Source organism: Ranitomeya variabilis, chromosome 8 (assembly GCF_051348905.1).
Source record: "Ranitomeya variabilis isolate aRanVar5 chromosome 8, aRanVar5.hap1, whole genome shotgun sequence".
In the NCBI taxonomy this organism is placed as follows: Eukaryota; Metazoa; Chordata; class Amphibia; order Anura; family Dendrobatidae; genus Ranitomeya; species Ranitomeya variabilis.
In genome coordinates this window covers 195971848-195991515 of record NC_135239.1, presented here as the reverse complement: position 1 = coordinate 195991515, position 19668 = coordinate 195971848, and the positions used below count along the sequence as shown (strand labels likewise).

The window sequence follows — 19668 nt, the reverse complement described above, 5'->3', positions numbered from 1 at the left end:
TTTGGCTCTTTTATTTTGTATTCGGATGTGTGCCACTCACAAAAAGTTAGGGATACTTGGCTTTCGGGTGAAATTTATGAAAAACTTAAAAAGTTCACGCTACAGTGATATTTTATCATGAAAGTAGGGCATTTAAGTTGACGCATGCAATGGTGATTTCTTCATCTCAACCAATTTATTGAATCAAAAGCCAACAACTGTAGTGGGTATACCCCTAAGAAAATACCAATGTCTCAATGACTTGTCATGTGGTGTTGAGCATCAATTACAGCTGACAAAGACGTCTCATGCTGTTCATGAGATGAGTTATTGTCTGCTGAGGCATGGCATCCCACTCATCTTGAAGGGCGGCCCTCAGGTTATTGAGTTTCTGGGGTACAGAGTTGCCAAACTTTACGGCATTCAGCGGATCCCATAGGTTTTCTGTGGGATTCAGATCTGGAGGACACTCCAATTGAGGTACCCCAGTCTCCAGCAGCCGTTCCCTAATGATGTAACCTCAATGAGCTTGAGCATAGTCATCCATGAAGATGAAATAAGGCCTGTGTTGTTCAAGCAGAAAAATGACTGGATTAATGATGTTGTTCAAGTAGTAGGGGCTTGTCCCTATACCATTCTCAAAGTGTAAAGCAGTTCTGTATTGACTAGACACGCCTGCCACACTGTAACACCACCAAAGGCTCATCTGGAGACAAGAAGGCATAGCACTCCTTGGCATATCCAACATCGTTGGCAGCCATCATTTCTTTCATCAGTGAACAGCATTGAGGCCCATTGATCTTTCATCGAGCATAGATATCCTTGACCCATGCAAGACGATGACGTCTGTACCTGGAGGTGTGGTCAGGTACCCCTGTGGGTCATCTAGCATGCAGACCTCCCTGATGTCAACGGTTTTGAATGGTCTGACGTGACACTTGGGTGCCCCTCACCTCCCTTAAATGCACTTGGAGTTGTGTGCGATTCATCATCCAGTATCGAAAGGTATTGTTCACAATGAAGCAGTCACCAGTGTGGGATGTGGCTAAAGGACTTCCACTTCTCTGCCTTTCTGTGACTTTTCCTGTCTCTCTGTATCTCTAAGCTCAGTGGCCTCTTCCATCTGAGAACATCCTGCTTGAAGCCTAGCAAATGGCGTGGTCCTGCTGATCAATTGTTAGGTGTCGTCTTGGTCTCATGATGTCAAAATGTGAACAGCATGATGTGGACGGCTATTTAATACCAATTCTAATTGAACCCCAATATGTATTGGGCGATTCGTGGATCCAACACCTGTTGTGAAGTTTGCCATTAAACTCCTTGTTAGAAGACAGCAAGTCGTGGAAAAAGTACTGAAACATTGAACCGTTGGATAAGCAGATCCAAAAGTCTTGAGACAGTCACATGAAGTTAACCTGAAAAGTTTACAGTGCATTTTAGGTTCCTTCTGACATTTCACCCAAAAGCAAAATATCCCTAACTTTTTGTGAGTAATATCTTAACAGCTCACATCCAGTGGCCGCAATTTGGCAAAAAATATTATATGACCTTAGTTTGTGAATGTACCCTGGTCCATCCTTTGGCTACAAGTCTACAGTCACCCTATATGACTGCAGAGTTGTGAATCTTCACATCACGTGCGCTGCTCGCTGTGAGGATTTTCCAATGCCAAGAGCAGATGGTCATACGATTTGTATACTTCCGGTTACATTCCAATTAGACGTATCCGGCCTTGCTCAATTCACTTGCATTGTGTGAGACCGCATATTTGTGGTCACGTGCCCTCTGCTCCCAGCTGTGGCACCGGAGAATCCTCACAGCGCGCAGTAGGCATGATGTGAGGATTACAGGCCGGGCTTTAGATTTGATGGTGCTCTGTACAGTACCTTGTACTGACGTAGTTTGGGCAGCTTTCAAAACTTCAATAATCTACCAGGGTAGTGGGCATAGCAGAAGTTATTGGCCCATCAGCTAAGTAGGACCTTTTCCAATGTAAAAAGAGCCTCAAGAGCCTTCAATTTATTGGTATCACTTGATGATGTTGGTCCTAAATAGTACTTACGCCCTTGGTCTTTGGATTATTTTTGTCCATAATGACTGATACATCTGTGAAAGTCTGTGAACACTTACTGTAAGTTTTGTGACATCTATCTTCTCTGACATCAGATCCAAATGGGTTGGCTACTACTTTTTTAAATTGATGGCTTATCCTCAAGATCTGAGAAGGTACGACACCTAGCACTCCCAAAGATCAGCTCTTACCAAACGTTTTTTGGATGCTGTCGGAACACAGCAGCTCCATCAAGACCATAGTGGTCATGGTCAAGTACGACATATCCATCCCCTTATTCATTTGAATAGTGGGCGGATCTGCAGCATCTGAGACCATACAAGTGGCGCCAGTAACAGCTGATTAGCAGGGGTGTCGGGAATGGCACCACAACTGATCAGATATTGAAGACCTATCCTCAGGATGAGCCATCAATAAAAAAGTTGCCAACCCCTTTTAAAACTGTACAGAATATTCATTATTTTACATAATAGAAAACATTTTTAGACAGAGGCACCATGTTAAATTCCAACTCCTGATCCTATTGTTCTCCCAGGACATACCCTAGAGGTGTCTACCAGTGATTTACCCCCTTTATAAAACACATTACCACTTTGCTGAATTTTCAAATGAAATGGTGAGTAAAGAGACATACCGTAGCTGTCCTTACAGGGCTTTTCTCAAAATCGCAAGTTATCCCCTATCCATAGTGTATGGGATAACTTGCTGATCACTGGTAGTTTGGTAATTGGGACACCCAACGATCCTGAGAAAGTGATTATGCATAGCCTCAACTTTAATGGAGTGGCAGTGTACATACTCGGCCTCCACTCCATTCATTGTCAAAGGGTCTTCTGGAAATTGTCAGTCGCAGTTCTCGGCTTCCTACCGGCAGTCCCATAGACAATGCATGTCGCAGAGGCCGAGCACGGGCATTTCCGCTCCAGTCAAGATGGGGCTCTGCAGAGCTCTTTTCTTGGGGTTCCAGACTCCGGATCAATGGTGGTCCCAGTGGTTTGTCTTCAATGAGTAGAAAGTTATTTCCTATTGTATAGAATTTCGAGAGTCAATAACGTGAAATTTTGTGAAAAAAAACCCTTTAAATCTTTCCTCCGGTTGAAGCACATAGTGCAGTAGGAACAGATTTACAGTTTTGCACTATGGACCCATGGACACTTGCTATGATCCTTATTTCAACCTTGTTCTTACTTTTAGAAATATTCGTTGTAATTTGCTCTGAAGCTCCATACTATTCCCCGGCTGAGCTCACGCGTTTCACCGCCGTACATTTCATCCTTTCATATACTGACTTGCTATCAATCACCATGTCTGCATTATTTTGTCAGCCATATGATTAGTAATAGCTAGAATGATTACAATTACTTTCCACCCATAGTCTTTCTTTCTGTTGCGAGTATTTCATGTCAGCCCTGATTATGGTTAGCACGGCCTCACACCCCCTCAATAATAAGGCTGAGATGAAATTGTCCCCCGGTGAGGGACTGAATTTATAACAGAAAGCTTTCTCGGCAGAGATAAGAGCTCCATCATCTTCACCCTTGCAATTTTATGACTTGTTTAGCTGCTTAAATATGTTTTTTCTAGGCTGTTGGCTTTGTGAGATAAATGCTAATTTGTCAGAGGAATATCATGTGTGACAAATCAATGGGAAAGAATCTGTGTAACAAAGAGACAACTGTCTATAGGAAGGATGACTTTGTAAGAGAGTTCACAAATTCTTTCACTCCTAGAAGAATCAGCGATACAGGACTTAAAAGAGCATATTCAGGCCACTGCAGGACCTACGGAGCAGAACATGAAAAAAGGATTCGCTCTTTAGTGTTGTTTGCTCTTTCATGTACCGCCCCCGAGGACCTGCACCAGGAAAAGAACATTGGGGAAGATTTTACCTGTTCCTTTAGGGTTGATCAAGTATATCTTAGGTGTGTAATAAGTGTGAGACCAACACTTGGGTAACAACTAGTGGAACGCTAGCAGATCCATAAAATTAAGGTTTCCGGTTCCGCCTTGACATTATGATTGTGGTGAGGAAGAATAAACATGCTCAGTTATATTGGTGTGGCCCGTGTGGGAAATAGAAGACCTACAGCAGATATTGGAGAGTTTGGAGTCCCTGTGCTGTGTTCCTGAAGTGGGACCATAAGACTTGGGAGTCCCTATGCTGTGCTCCTTAGGGAGAGGACTAGATTTTGAGTCTCCATACCATGGTGACGGGAATTGTAAGATTTGTAGTTCCTGTGCTGCTTTCCTGAGGACGGACATAAGATTTGGAATACCCATATTATGTTTGTGAGGAAAAGTGTAAGGCTAGCCATATACATTAGATGGTTGTTGGCCTAAAGATTTATCGGCCAACAAGTCATCTCAGTCGACTCTCCCATACTCTGCATTGTGATCAATGTGATCACTAGTTCAAAATCAGACACGCCTGATCGAAATCACTCCTAACCATCATTTTGCCGATTTCCCCATACACATTAAACCAACAGCCAAACCCATTGATATCGGAGGATTCGGCCAACATAAATCTAATGATATGGCCAGCTTAAAGCTTGGCCCTATACTAGTGATCTAGTGAGGAAAAGTAAGAAAACGTGTAAGACTTGGCCCCATACTAGTGATCTAGTGATCAGCGACGGTCCCCATGATAAATGTTAATGTGACTGTTACTTAAAGGGCATCTCTTAGTAAGATCCATCCTCCTAAACAGTCTATGTGGGCACCAAGGTCATAGAAAGTTGAATAAAGTGATACCTTGATATCCGTGATCTGATGTTTTATTCCACCGAAATTCCTTGTTTTTCTTAACATGAAATTAAGCTGTTTGTCATGCAGTGACTATGGATGGTGTGCGCCTACCTGTACTCACAAAACAGAGTGGAACATAGGAGAGGGATAGGTAGGAGAAACCAAATAGCAGAGGATGAGGATAAACATGCAAACCAACTCTAAACAGATCTCCCGAACAACCCTCCAACTGCCTACTCCAAACACTGATTTTTTTCTCCAACACCATATCAGGAAATAAGAGCTATCACTGGCAATTCCCGAGTGCCAGTGGCGAGCATATATACCCAAGGGGAGTGGCCAACACAGAACAGCTGAAACAATTCAGGATGGAGAGCGCCAGGAGATCAACTGAACTGATTAACCCTTGCAATGACATAATAAGGAAAACCGTTTGCACTGTTTGATAGGATGCTTACGCAGTTCTAATCAGTGCAGGTCTTGGTGTGACCAGACGCTGCAATCTTCTGGCCCCTCTCTGTCGCAGTTTTCCCGTGACATTGTTAAGATCTATTATTGATGGGCTGGACATAGATCTTCAGGAGAATCTGCCTCCAGAGCTTATTTTAAATGAAAGGGGGCGTTACCAGTGTGAGACATGTAATGACTGACAGTCTGCTAAGAAAAGTCTGGATTTTTCTGGTATAAGACACTGAATAACAGATTTCAAGGTATCTTTTATTCGTCTATCCTACTGACATTCCCTTTAATTTTCACTTCATTTTAAGTTTCTTATTTTTCACGTGTACTATTAATTCAAAAAATAAAAATTAAAACCAGAATTACTCTTTAATTGTGGGAAAACCCCTGTAGGTGCTCATATGATAATAGCATATGCCTATGTAACTATACAAAGTATATGTTAAAGGGGTTGTTCATTATGTTGCATCAATGACCACAGAATAGTGTATGTATTAAAATAATATAATAACGTATACTTACCCACTGCTTCCCTCAGTTCGGTGATCCGACTGGTGTTCCTGAACTATCTGTCCCAGAAATGCACAGATGACTATTACAGCCAATCACTGGCCTCACCGGTCAGGTATGGACCACGCCTCCATCACCACTGTGGCTATTGATTGGCTGCCGAGATCATGTGCATGTCATGTGGCCAGAACATCATGACTGCTACACAGTTGACAAAGACTGTCGGGAACACTGGAGCGTCAGTGCTGGAGCGGTGGAAGACTTAACTAGTGAATATAAGATATTTTATTCTTTTTTAATGCCTTCCCTGATCTGTTCTCATATTTTTATTTTGGAAACCCCTTTATTGAATGTTCAAGAGCACTATAGTGTATCATAGGAGATGATTGGAGATGGTCTCCATGAGAGATAGACCTAGATTGTAGAAGCTAAGCTGGTCATATGCGTAGAATACCGATTGGTCAAGTATGCCCCCATTGTTTACAAGAGTGAGGGTCCCATGTGCCTCCGTGTGACACAGCAGAAGTCCACAGGTGCGACCATTGCCTCCATTCACTGTTAAGTGTCTGTTAATGAAGTGGTGGTAAAGCATTAGCACTACGCTTCATTTCCACTGGGGGTATAAGACCCTCCTTCTTATGATCGGTGAGGCCCCCTATCGATTATTCATTTATTACCTAAACTGTGAGATATTTTAATTTATTTTAATGGTCTTCAACTCCATCTTGAACAATAACAACTTGATGGATGAATGCTTTGTAGGAATATCAATCTTGTGCAAGCCTAGATAGGTCCACCAGGGTCTTCTCCACCATTGCCTTGATTGTATCAAGCCATCAGGTTGCTGGTCCTCCTCTTTGCCTTGTTCCTTCTATTCTCCCAACCATGATGTCCTTCTCCAGTGATTCCTCTCTTCGTATGATGTTTCCAAAGTAGACAAGTTGTATCTCGGTGGTCTTTGCTTCCAGTGACATGTCTGGCTTGACTTGTTCCAAAATTGGTTTGTTTGTTTTTCTTGCCATCCATGGTATTGATAACCTCCTTCCCCGCCACCACATTTCTAAAGGTACCGTCACATTAAGCGACGCTGCAGCGATATCGACAACGATGCCGATCGCTGCAGCGTCGCTGTGTGGTCGCTGGAGAGTTGTCACACAGACCGCTCTCCAGCGACCAACGATGCCGAAGTCCCCGGGTAACCAGGGTAAACATCGGGTTACTAAGCGCAGGGCCACGCTTAGTAACCCGATGTTTACCCTGGTTACCATTGTAAATGTAAAAAAAAAACAGTACATACTCACCTTCTGATGTCCGTCAGGTCCCTGGCCGTCTGCTTCCCGCACTGACTGTGAGCGCCGGCCGGCCGTAAAGTAAAAGCAGAGCACAGCGGTGACGTCACCGCTGTGCTGTGCTTTACGGCCGGCCAGCGCTCACAGTCAGTGCGGGAAGCAGACGGCCAGGGACCTGACGGACATCAGAAGGTGAGTATGTACTGTTTTTTTTTTTACATTTACAATGGTAACCAGGGTAAATATCGGGTTACTAAGCGCGGCCCTGCGCTTAGTAACCCGATATTTACCCTGGTTACCATTGTAAAACATTGCTGGCATCGTTGCTTTTTGCTGTCAAACACGACGATACACGCCGATCTGACGACCAAATAAAGTTCTGGACTTTAAGCAACGACCAGCGATATCACAGCAGGATCCTGATCGCTGCTGCGTGTCAAACACAACGATATTGCTATCCAGGACGCTGCAACGTCACGGATCGCTATCGTTATCGCTGCAAAGTCGTTTAGTGTGAAGGTACCTTAAGGAGTCGATTCTTCTTCTGTGTTGTTTATTTAACTTTGAGATAACTCCTTTACATTTTAAGAGGAGACTAAATAGCCAACATTCCCAATCAGGCAGACTGTTGCCCAGCTCCGGTTGGGAGACCCACATACACGGTAGATTATAACCAAATCCTTCTGTTATAAGTAGGTTCAAAGACGTTAATGTGTAAGACCAGCCTAAGAAATTGTGAGCTATACCCTATATTAAAGTGTTCTTCCAGGTAACAAGTACTGCTTTCCATTAATAACAGCGCCCCCCTTGTTCTCAGGCGGTGTACAGTATTGCAGCTGACACTATTTCTTGAAGAAAGCAGCCTTGTTTTGAATGTTGGACAACCCCCTTAACTCTCCGCTTGTTACTTTCTTGCATGCCTTTCCCTGGTGGGCATTGACTAGGAGCTTGGTTGTGAGTTGGGGTCCCGTGGTAATTTCGTCACCTAGTAATATAATAAATACAGCAGCATTATCAGCCCGTTATTAACACCAGTCTCATCATGGTACAGACTTCTGACAATCCTTTACAACAAGCATGAGGAATCCATATTTCAGTCTTACTGCCTGACTGGGCAAGAGGTATTTTCCCAGCTGGTCCTGGGCTGGAGAACAGAGCAAACACTTGCAAAAAGTTCAGATAGAAACCCACCTAAGAGCCTAAAATCAGTGAATCAGCGCCAGTTTCCCATCCCCTAAAAATCTAACGGGGGAGATCTAATTCTTCAAAATGTATATATGCGGAAAATATAATTATACTAACTATATTATGAATCTGAGTTCCCCCTGATGTTCCCGGGGGGCATAAATAAGCCCCCTAGGTGGTGGACATTTTTAATCAAATAGGCCTGAATTAATATTAATTTATTATTATTTTTTTTTTACCTACATATATTTTTGGGCTAATAACCATTTTTGCAATTGGGTCTAATTTAAAATGTTGCACCGTTTGGCTTCTAAAGGGGTCGTCTGTGCGGTGACCACAGACTTGTGAATTCTCACATTGCGCGCACTGCTCGCTGTCAGGATTCTCCAGCATCAGAAGCGACAGTCATGTGATGCAATATGCATCCCCCCGGTCACATTCCAACTAGACATGTCCGGCCTTGCTCAATGCAGGCTGGAAACAGTCTAGTTGGAATGTGACTGGGAGTATGCATATTGCAAAACCTGTGGTGACATGACTACCCGCTGCCGACAATCGAAAATCCTCACAACGCAGCATGCACGATGTGAGGATTCAAAATTCTGCAATCAGATAGTGACCGCAAACCCATTTAAGGGCTCTTATTTTCCCTACCCATTCAACTTTATGGTAGTCTGTGGTCATAAATCACTTTAAGAGCTGAAAAAAAAGGACAAGTTGGAAACTCATCCATTTGGTTGCCAGAATGAGCTCACTGATAGATTCTCAGTCAACTCATTCTACGGCCAGCCATAGACACAAACTATGGAAGGGAAAAGATGCAAAATTCCTAATGGAACCCAATTAGAAAAATGTATATATTTTGGGTAAAAAAGAGAAAATTGTCCCATAAGGTGATCAAATTAAAATGGTGGCATACTGCAAGGATATGCCATTATATCATGATCGGTTGGGAAGGAAGGAGTTGAAGCACTATATTAGGTAGTGTAATAAACAAAGTTTGGGGCTGTTACTTGATGGTAGGGGCGCGGACCCCTCACCCTTCACAACCTTCACCCTTCACAGCCTCTTCTTTTCTATACATCCCATTAGCGAGGGTTCATTCAAGCAATGTGTGTATCGAGGACCACTAATAATGGGAACCCAATTTTACTTCTCTACACTCTTGTTTATAGTAATGGAAAAAAAGTTGAGAAAAAGTTTTCCTAAACTTAAAAAAAAAAAAAAAAAAAAGCATGGCCGAGGTTGTGGCCCTTCCTGCACGGCCTTATTATGTATGGAGGGAATATAGTTCTGACAATTAGGGCCTGGGCATGTTGAGCGTCCGGCGGCCTCTGCATTGTATGGTGGTCACATGATACATGGAAGACTTGTTTGATGAAACCGATGAAACCGAGCCATTGTCAGGATTTGAAAGATCTCTGATTAAGGGGTGAAGGGGGTCACAAAAGACCTCCGTCCTTTTAACTTGACATTTCCAGAGTCTCATCATTAATGCCTCTTTCAATGTGTTCTCCGTCCTCTCTGGCACCTGCCCCTTCATCTCATTATTATCCTGTCGTTCCACATTCCCATTCAGCTTTTCTGTTCTCCTGACTGCACTAGATTGAAGGACGCAAATCCACTGAGCATGTCATCCCCCTTTTCATTGTATGGAATTAATGGCAGATGGATTAACACTTGATGGGTCGTGTTTACCGTCAGGCTCTGCTCTTTACAAGTAGGCCCAATAGATTCTAGAATCCAATATAATTTTACTGTGCCTTTAAGAAAAAGCAAAAGACATAATAATGGTGATTCTTTATACTAGTGACAAATCCAAATGTATTACATATCCAACACATCGTAAAAGCTAAAGTGATTGTCTATCTTTCTCAAAATATCTTTACAGTGATCAGAGCTTTAGTTTTTCATAATGGTAGATTATTGCTGCCTGAAGCCACCACTAGAGGGAGCTTAATGAATACAATACAGAACTCAATCATATAATGATATACTGTAAACTGGACAACCCCTTTAAGCCAGCCCCTCCTCTGCTTCTCTGCCTTTACATCATGGATAAGGTATTTTCATTTATTTCAATGGATAAGCCAGCCCCCTCCTCTGCTTCTGTGCCTTTACATCATGGATAAGGTATTTTCATTTATTTCAATGGATAAGCCAGCCCCCTCCTCTGCTTCTGTGCCTTTACATCATAGATAAGGTATTTTAATTTATTTCAATAGCTAAGCCAGACCCCTCCTCTGCTTCTCTTCCTTTACATCATGGATAAGGCATTTTAATTTATTTCAATAGCTAAGCCAGCCCCCTTCTCTGCCTTTACATCATGGATAAGGTATTTTTATTTATTTCAATGGCTAAGCCAGCCTCCTCCTCCGCTTCTCTGCCTTTACATCATGTATAAGGTACTTTCATTTATTTCAATAGCTAAGCCAGCCACCTTTGCTTTCTATATGTCCTTAGTTGTGACAGAGGGGTCTACAACTATAGACAGAGAAGGGGGCTGGTTTAGCTATGTAAGTAAGCCGTCGGCCAGCCCCCTTCACACACGGCTTTGATCACACGTCAGTATAGGAATAAGTGTCGTTTGTCAAACACAATCTGGACGAGGAGCTGCTGGGATCGAAGCTTACACCCTTCAGATGGGAACTGCATTAGTAAATTGTATACCTTACCTACTTAGGCAGATTTAACTCCCAATATTTTTTTAGATGGACAACCCCTTTAATGCCAAAATAGGAAATCAGGTATAAAAGTAATAATCCTTGGAAATGGTAAAATCGTGCTGTTAGATGTTTGTTTTTAGCCGTATTCTTCCGACATTTGTAGCCGTGGCTCTATAACCAGATGACAGTGAAGGCGCCGAACAAAGGGAAACAATGGACAGTTCTCACAAACGCCACATTCCGTATTACCGGTAGAAGCGTTTTGCATTTTCAATGCTTTTTCCGTCTCTTCTAATATCTCGTGAACTTTGAAATTCAATTGTGTGAATGATGACGCATGCGGCGTATTGTCATAGCAACCCACAATCGGGGATCTGACTGCAGCAGACTGACCCCAGCGCATTGCTAAACCGACGCATAAACCGATCTAAGGGTAACGGAAGGAACCTAAATAATAGAGCAAATGGAGCGTGCTAGAATCAGCCTGCATGGAGCATACAGTGCACATACCAAATACTAGGCGATGTCCAAATAATACTGCCACACAGTGCTCATATAACTGAGCGTAATGAAAAACACCATCAATGCTTGGAACTAGCAAATAGAATGGATGGAAGTTGTCTTAAGGAAAACTTCATGTCTACATCATTTATTGGTACTTACTTTCACAGCTACAAGTAAAACTGTAGCATATTGTGCAATGCAACACTACATGTCCAAATAATACTGCAATACTATGCCCATGTAACAGAGCAAGTTGGTGCCTAAGTAATAGCGCCAGACAGTGCTGAAAGCAAACACATAGATTAGATGGAAGTTGATTTAGGGAAAACGTCATCTTCTTAACTCTTCTTCAGGTTTACCTCTATGGCTACAGGTAAAAATGTAGCATATAGTGCACGTACAACAGTATTAGGCAGTGTCCAAATAATACTGCCATACTGTGCTGATATAACAGAGCGTAATTGAAGAGATGACCAATGTTCATGGCTACAAATAGATTATGTCTACATCGTTTCTTGGTACTTACTTCCACACCTACAGGTAAAACTGTAGGCTATTTTGTAATATAACAGTACTAGGCAGTGTCCAAATAATACTGCCATACAGTGGTCATATAACAGAGCGCCAGGCAGTGCTCAAAGCAAACAAATAGATTAGATGGAAGTTGACTTAGGGAAAACTTCATCTTCATGGTTTTTCTTGGGGCTTACCTCCATGGCTAAAGGTAAAAATGTATCATATAGTGCACATACAACAGTGTCCAAATAATACTGCCATACTGTGCTGATATAACAGAGCAGAATGGAACAGACGATAAATGTTTATAGCTTCAAAAAGATCATGTCTACATCGTTTCTTGGTACTTACTTCCACAACTACAGGTCATTCTGTATCATATTGTACAATATAGCAGTACACGGCAGTGTCCAAATAATACTGCCATACTGTGCTAATATAACAGAGCATGTTGGTGCTTAAGTAATAGCGCCAGACAGTGCTCAAAGCAAATAAATAGATTAGATGGAAGTTGTCTTCTCTTCGGGGTTATGACTACAGGTAACAATGTTGCGGGCAGACCACATACAACAGTACCAGAGAGTGTCCAAATAATACTGCTCTACTGTGCTCATATAACAGAGTATAATAATGCTTATGTAATAGAGCCAGACAGTGCCCAAAAAGCAAACACATAAATTAGATGGAAGTTGTCTTCTCTTCGGGGTTATGATTATGACTACAGGTAATAATGTTGCGGACGGACCATATACAACAGTACCAGAGAATGTCCAAATAATACTACCATACTGTGCTCATATAACAGAGTATAATAATGCTTATGTAATAGCGCCAGACAGTGCTCAAAGCAAACACATAGATTAGATGGAAGTTGTCTTCTCTTCGGGGTTATGACTTCAGGTAACAATGTTGCACACGAAGCATATACAGCAGTACCAGAGTGTCCAAATAATACTGCCATACTGTCTGCTTATAGTGCATGCTATGGTTTTATGATGGATTACATAATACCCCGATCCAGCACAGTACTAGGAATTCATTATATCGGACATTTTTTTTCCCCCTTAACTTTTACTATTAACAGATGCTGGAATTTTCGGAGAGCCGCACTTACATTTTTGTATGCTGCCTCGGAGAAGAACAGCCCATAATATGTAGTGTAACGACCCCATAAATCATCCTTCCCCTAGAGGCCTCTTGCGACACTGTAGAAAGCAGGCTCAGAAATCCATAACACCGGGGATCACTCCGTCTTGCTCCTTTATGACTTTTCTTTTTTTTCTTTTGGAGAATGCAAACTAATGTTCTGTGTAATGTAACGTTACAGCCATTTATCAGCCCCGGAGGGAGCGTTACCGGGTGCGGTGGTCGCCAGCTGCTTCCAGGGGAAATACGTCTACATTTTAGAGGAATATTTGTCCATTCTGGGGGATCCTGTACCCATAAGTGACCCATTATCACACAAGGGTCACGTACTCGCCCTCTCCCACATACGTGATGGATCGTTCTCTGATCATCCTGGGAACATTTGGTTACAAAATGTAATTTTGCAATTTAGGAAATGGATATATATTGGCCATATATTTCCCCTGCAGGAGAAATGTAACATTACATGGCATAACAGTCTAGTGGGGTACTAGTGGAGACCACCAGATCATGGCGTGGAGAGAATTATAGGCCACCCAATGCACTCTGGGGAAAGGACTATGCAAATTAGCTCTCCTCCCAAGAGAAAGTTTGCTCTCTAGTGCCACCTATAGGTCAGTGTTTGCCTGCAACTAGGATGTTTTGCTAAAGCATGGCTATTTAAAGAGCTAAAATATAGATGATCTATGGATCTTGAAAGGCCATTAATGTAAGATTTCGGAGGGGTCCAGCAAACGGCAACTCCATGAATTAGTTGTTACCAGGTCCAGTAGCCACTGGAAATGCACAAAACCTATTTCCTTTCCATAAGAGATTGGCTGCAGTACCAAGAATGGCCACTACATGGTGTACAGAGCTGTGCTGGCATCAGCTGATTTATGGGGGTGTTGGACTCACCTTGATCTGATATTGATTACTTAGCTTATAATTAAAGGGTTATTCCCATATCCACAAATGAGTATTTTCAGATATTGCTCGCAAATACAATCAGTTTTGTCGTTTACTGTGTATTAAAGTTTACAGCCGCTTTTGAGATATTTACACTTTTCTGTTGTTTACAGCTCGTTACATCGGAGTCCGACCACCTGTGCCAAACAGCAGGACATGCGCTGTGCTTACAAGCTCTTATTTATTGAGCTCGTAAGCACTGCTTTGAATCTGGCTGGTACCGCTCGCTGATACCTCTTAATCATGGCCAGTTTCGGCGCAGCACTTACAAGCTACATAGCAGCGGTGGTCGGTCTCCTAGGCAACAACCTGTAAACAACAGACAGGAAAAGTGTTAATATCTCAGGAACTGCTGCAAATTTTAATAAGCTGTAAATTGCAAAAGTGAATGTTTTTACAAGCACTTTAAGGATATTAATATATTAGTCCTAGACAATTCCTTTAAGGAACAGTGCTGTTACTAAATATATATATTTATTTTTATTTATTTATTTAGAAAATGTGGAAGTTTCATCTCAACTCGATCTATAGACTGTTAGGTATTGCAGCTGATTTCCATTCATTTTACAGTGGTAGAGCTGCAATACCAGGTGCCGCCTATGAGTCAGGGTGGCGCTGTTGTAACAGCTGTAAAGTAGTTTTACTGATTACGTATCTTTTTTTTTTCATAGAAGAAAAGAAATTGGATCGTCCTTGTATTTTTTAGAACTTCTTACGACATATGCAAAGCATTCTAGGGGCCTGCAAATGACTGTTCTTAAACTAAGCGCCATGCTGGGTCCTCGGCATATGGCATACATATGCCGAAATCGTCCACCGCGCGTACCTGGAACACAAAATTGAAATGTTCTGTTATTTTCAGGAAAACACATTTTTTATTAGATTTGTCAGACACACTGTAAACACATACGGATATTTTCGGGTACGCACAGCCCGGCTCCATTAGTCACTTATCCGGAAAAGAAGGTCGTACGTTTATAGGATCATACAGAGTCCGGCTCTTTTAACTAAATGGACTGTTTCTTAGGTGATTGATGAAACGGCTCCGTCTGGTTACATCGCTCTTGTTATTTTTCCTGGTACCTGCTTCGCTTTAATGTAAAGGAAATTCCACCTTATAATGAAACCTAATGAAGACCATATACCGTTATACCGCACTCCTGGCTTGCCAGAGTAAAGTTCTTGCATTGCCGGGTCTGCACAGTGACCCTTTAAGAGTTTGCCCACTACTTTGAGACTGTAGTATCGGAGGGGGTCCAACACCTAGCCCCCCTCAACAATCAGCTGTTATCACCCCAGGCCGGGTATAAACAGTATACGGGTCCGGATCTGCGCAATTCCATATACTACTTATGTCCTGCTCTTAGATCCCTACCGATTTCAAACTCATGACAAGGGTCATTAAAGGGATTATCTGATTTAAGGGGGTTCTGGGTGTTGGACCCACTTTGATTTGATATTGATGACTTATCCTAAGGATATCTTCTATATAAAGGGTTATTCCCATATTAATAAATGGGTATTTTTGGATAGTGCTTGTAAAATCAATCAGTTTTGTCATTTACTGTGTATTAAAGTTGATAGCCGTTCTTGAGATATTAACACTTTTCTTTTGTTTACCGCTCATCGCCATGGAGTCCGACCACCTGTGCCAAACAGCAGATCATGTGCAGTGCGTACAAGCTCTTATTTATTGAGCTAGTAATCACCACTTTGAATCTGGCTTTCTGATATCTCCTATTCCCGGCTAACTTCAGCACAGCGCTTACAAGCTACACAGCAGCGGTGGTCGGACTCTTAGGCTACAAGTGGCCAAGCAACAGAAAGGAAAAGTGTTAGCGCTGCTCATCAGCAATCCTTCAGAGGGGCCCACCGGAGGATTCCCCCGCTCGCCTGTGGGCCAGTCCGATTCTGTAGGTGTTGAATAGATGGAGAAGGGGGTTGGCTTTGTTATTGAAATGGACCAGTCAGTCAGCCCCCTTCACACACAACTCTGGTGAAGTGCCAATAAAGGAAATTGTCTCAGACACAGGACGGGGATCTGTCGCGACACAGGATTGAAACTTGTAGCTACAAATCAAGGTAGCTAAGTTGCATAACACATATAACTACCTGACTTCACATCATTCAGTCATTGTACAGCAGGAGGAAGAGGTGAGCTGTGACATCACCTATTGTGAATGGTGGATCCTGTGTTATCTACTGTATATAGAGGTGTTATCAGTCATTGTACAGGAGTAGGAGGTGAGCTGTGATATCACCTATTGTGAATGGTGGATCCTGTGTTATCTACTGTATATAGAGGTGTTATCAGTCATTGTACAGGAGGAGGTGAGCTGTGACATCACCTATTGTGAATGGTGGATCCTGTGTTATCTACTGTATATAGAGGTGTTATCAGTCATTGTACAGGAGGAGGTGAGCTGTGACATCACCTATTGTGAATGGTGGATCCTGTGTTATCTACTGTATATAGAGGTGTTATCAGTCATTGTACAGGAGGAGGAGGTGAGCTGTGACATCACTTATTGTGAATGGTGGATCCTGTGTTATCTACTGTATATAGAGGTGTTATCAGTCATTGTACAGGAGGAGGAGGTGAGCTGTGACATCACCTATTGTGAATGGTGGATCCTGTGTTATCTACTGTATATAGAGGTGTTATCAGTCATTGTACAGGAGGAGGAGGTGAGCTGTGACATCACCTATTGTGAATGGTGGATCCTGTGTTATCTACTGTATATAGAGGTGTTATCAGTCATTGTACAGGAGGAGGTGAGCTGTGACATCACCTATTGTGAATGGTGGATCCTGTGTTATCTACTGTATATAGAGGTGTTGTGAGTGATTGTACAGGAGGAGGAGGTGAGCTGTGACATCACCTATTGTGAATGGTGGATCCCGTGTTATCTGCTGTGAATAAAGGTTTTACTAAAAGATTTATTTTATACATAGTGTGTATTCGAAAATGTAAAAAAAAAAAAAATGAATACGTTAAACATAAAAATCTTATTTAAACAATAGGTCATTTTCTAAGGACACCTTCACTAATCACCAAAGGTTCAGCTTCAAAATCCCTCCATCGATCAGCCCGGGTCCTGCGTTTCAAATGTAGCACTCCTGCAGGGGAAGTGTAGTATTACACGGGGGGTTATTAAAGTAGATAGCGCACAATGTAATACATGGATGTGTTGGGTCCAGCAGATGTAATTGGCCTTGTGTAATGTCTCCCCGCTCTGGATTATAGAGGGGGAATATAATGTGGGAACCTCCTCCATGATGTTCATATAAGTTTGGAGGTTGTTTCCTTAGTTGATAGTTGTTGTTTTCCATCTGTTTTAAATAAACTGGAGCAAATTTCTCTGTTCACCGCTTAATTTGGGGCCGCTTGTGATTTTTTCTTACTTAAAATCCTATTTGCTTTGATTATGATGAAACAATAGATAAGAATAAGTAGAGAAATACTACAATATAGCATATTGATTAATGTATTGACTCAGAAGACGTAAAGAGAATAGTGTATCAAAGAGCGATGGGACACAGAGGAGCAGGACAGATACAAGATTAAAAGAGAAGAATGCAAAATACACTACCCAACTCTATAATGGAGTCCGGCTGTAGAGAGTTCCCAGGGTCGTGGGAATAAAGGACTATGATAGACCCTAATCTATAAACCAGTGATAAATGGGTGGACTTGTTTTAAAATATTTGTAAATATAGATGTAAAAATTGTTAAAATCACTTATTCATCCAGTCTGGTTAATATGCCAGCTACTTATGAAAGGTAATTAGCAGGTGACAGTAAAAGTCACTTGCTACTTATTTCAGAAGAACTATTTACAAGGTGTTAAGACAATTCATAGCAAAACTTAAGCTACAGAGAGGATGTTTGGTGAATTGGAAATCTGTTTAAGTTGTTAATGTGTATGGTTTGCTGCACACTCAGACAAGGAAATCTTTATTTGCCCTGACTTTTTAGTGGGATAATGGGGGGGAATAATCACTCCGTTGGATGTTGTGGATGTTTTGGGTTACCCAGAATGGAACCTATGCTGCTAACAATCTGTAATGTTAGTATTAATCATAATGTATGATCTGAATGTACATGAGACCTATACTATGGAGGAGGAATGTGATATAAAAGTGAGAGGAAGGAATGATGAAGCAGAAATGAAGGAAAAACGAAAAGGGAGGAAAAGAAGAAGGAAGGAATGTGAGGAAATATAACGCAGAAATGAAGGAACAAAGAAAAGTGAGGAAAAGAAGAAGGTAGGAAAGAAGGGGAGGAAGGACAAAGCATAAATTAAAGAAGGAAGGAAGGATAAAGCAGAAATGAAGGAAGAAAGAAAAGTGAGGAAAAGGAGGAAGGAAAGAAGGGGAGGAAGGATGAAGGAAGAAAGAAAATAGTGAGGAAAAGAATGAATGAATGAATGAATGAATGAAGGTAGGAAGTATAGAGAAAAGGAAAATATCAAAGAAAAAGCAAAGGAAGACCGGAAAGAAATAGCTGACAGCAGTCCAGAATGTGCTAGGACGAAAAAGTACGTGATGTACACCCTACTCAAAATGGGGGATGTCTGGGCCATGTGGGGCATTATGGAATGGAAGCAGGACTTAAACATCTCTATGCTACCAATATTAATGTTGGTAAGTTAGGAAGGAAGGAAAAGATAGAAGAAGAAAAGAACAATTATCTGAAGGGAAGAATGAAAGAAAGGGAGAAAGAAATGAAGAAAGAGCAGAACACCAATCAGTATGGCAAATAACACACGTACATTCCCATCTTCCTCATCTCAGCAGAGATCACAAGTCTCTGACTATAGAACAAAACTTTTTTGGATGCTGTCAGACTTCAGTCTTTTTCCAACCCTTAAATATGGTGACAAACAGCTCGATTTAGGGTGAAACCTCTGCCGCGTCTCCATTCCATTACCCTCTGTAACAAATGCGGCATCTCCTACGCTGGATTAAATGCGTTACACCTCGCGTCCATCTGTGGCTGAGGACAATCGGCCTTTGTTTCATGCCTGTGTCATACTCCTGTATTCATGCAGATAATTATCTGGTTACAATTCTGCAATTAAAGGAGTATACCTGACAGGGAAGGAATCCTTCAAATTAGGATTGGAAAGGTGGGACCTCCGGGACCACTGCCGATCCTGAGAATGAAGGAGCCGTAGAGCAGATTTAGGGCTCTATCCCCTTCTAAGCCTTTGGAGCTTGCCATTATCATGAATTGTGTGGACAAACTATCAATCTTAAATTTGCAATTCAATTTATGAATGGGTCCTGTACAGTTTTAAAATCCCCACCTTCGGCAATGCGGTTACCTCCAGATGAAGTGATCAATGCGAAACACACGTTAGGTGAAAATGGCTGCCTGCCCCTTACGGATTTTGTGTTCTAATAATTGATTAGCTCTTTATGTTCTGTTATACCAGCATTATATACTGTATTGGGGATACTCGTTAGACGTCTGTTCACTTTCATGTAAATTCACTTATGTAAACAAGACTTTCCTTAATACTACCTTCTGTGTATTTGATATTTACATCTTTTAGTCTCTGTTTTAAATTTATTAATAAAATCCTATTTTTACAATAAGTCGTTATCCGGTACACCGCTGTGTAGGGATACATCTCTAAAT

At 41.8% G+C, this 19668-nt stretch overlaps 1 protein-coding gene and 1 long non-coding RNA gene across 4 annotated transcripts in view; one reads left to right on the top strand and one right to left on the bottom strand.

The window, feature by feature from the left end:
• The window catches only part of ADAMTS9 (ADAM metallopeptidase with thrombospondin type 1 motif 9), a 218896-nt gene that overhangs the window by 130599 nt on the left and 68629 nt on the right, over nt 1–19668 (top strand). The gene's annotated exons all lie outside the window — the stretch shown is intronic.
• LOC143787319 (uncharacterized) overlaps nt 14595–19668 on the bottom strand; it is a 38537-nt gene continuing 33463 nt past the window's right edge. For both annotated transcript variants that reach the window (XR_013218325.1, XR_013218324.1), the window contains exon 3: nt 14595–14847. This is a non-coding gene — a long non-coding RNA (uncharacterized LOC143787319). The remainder of the gene's footprint in view (nt 14848–19668) is intronic.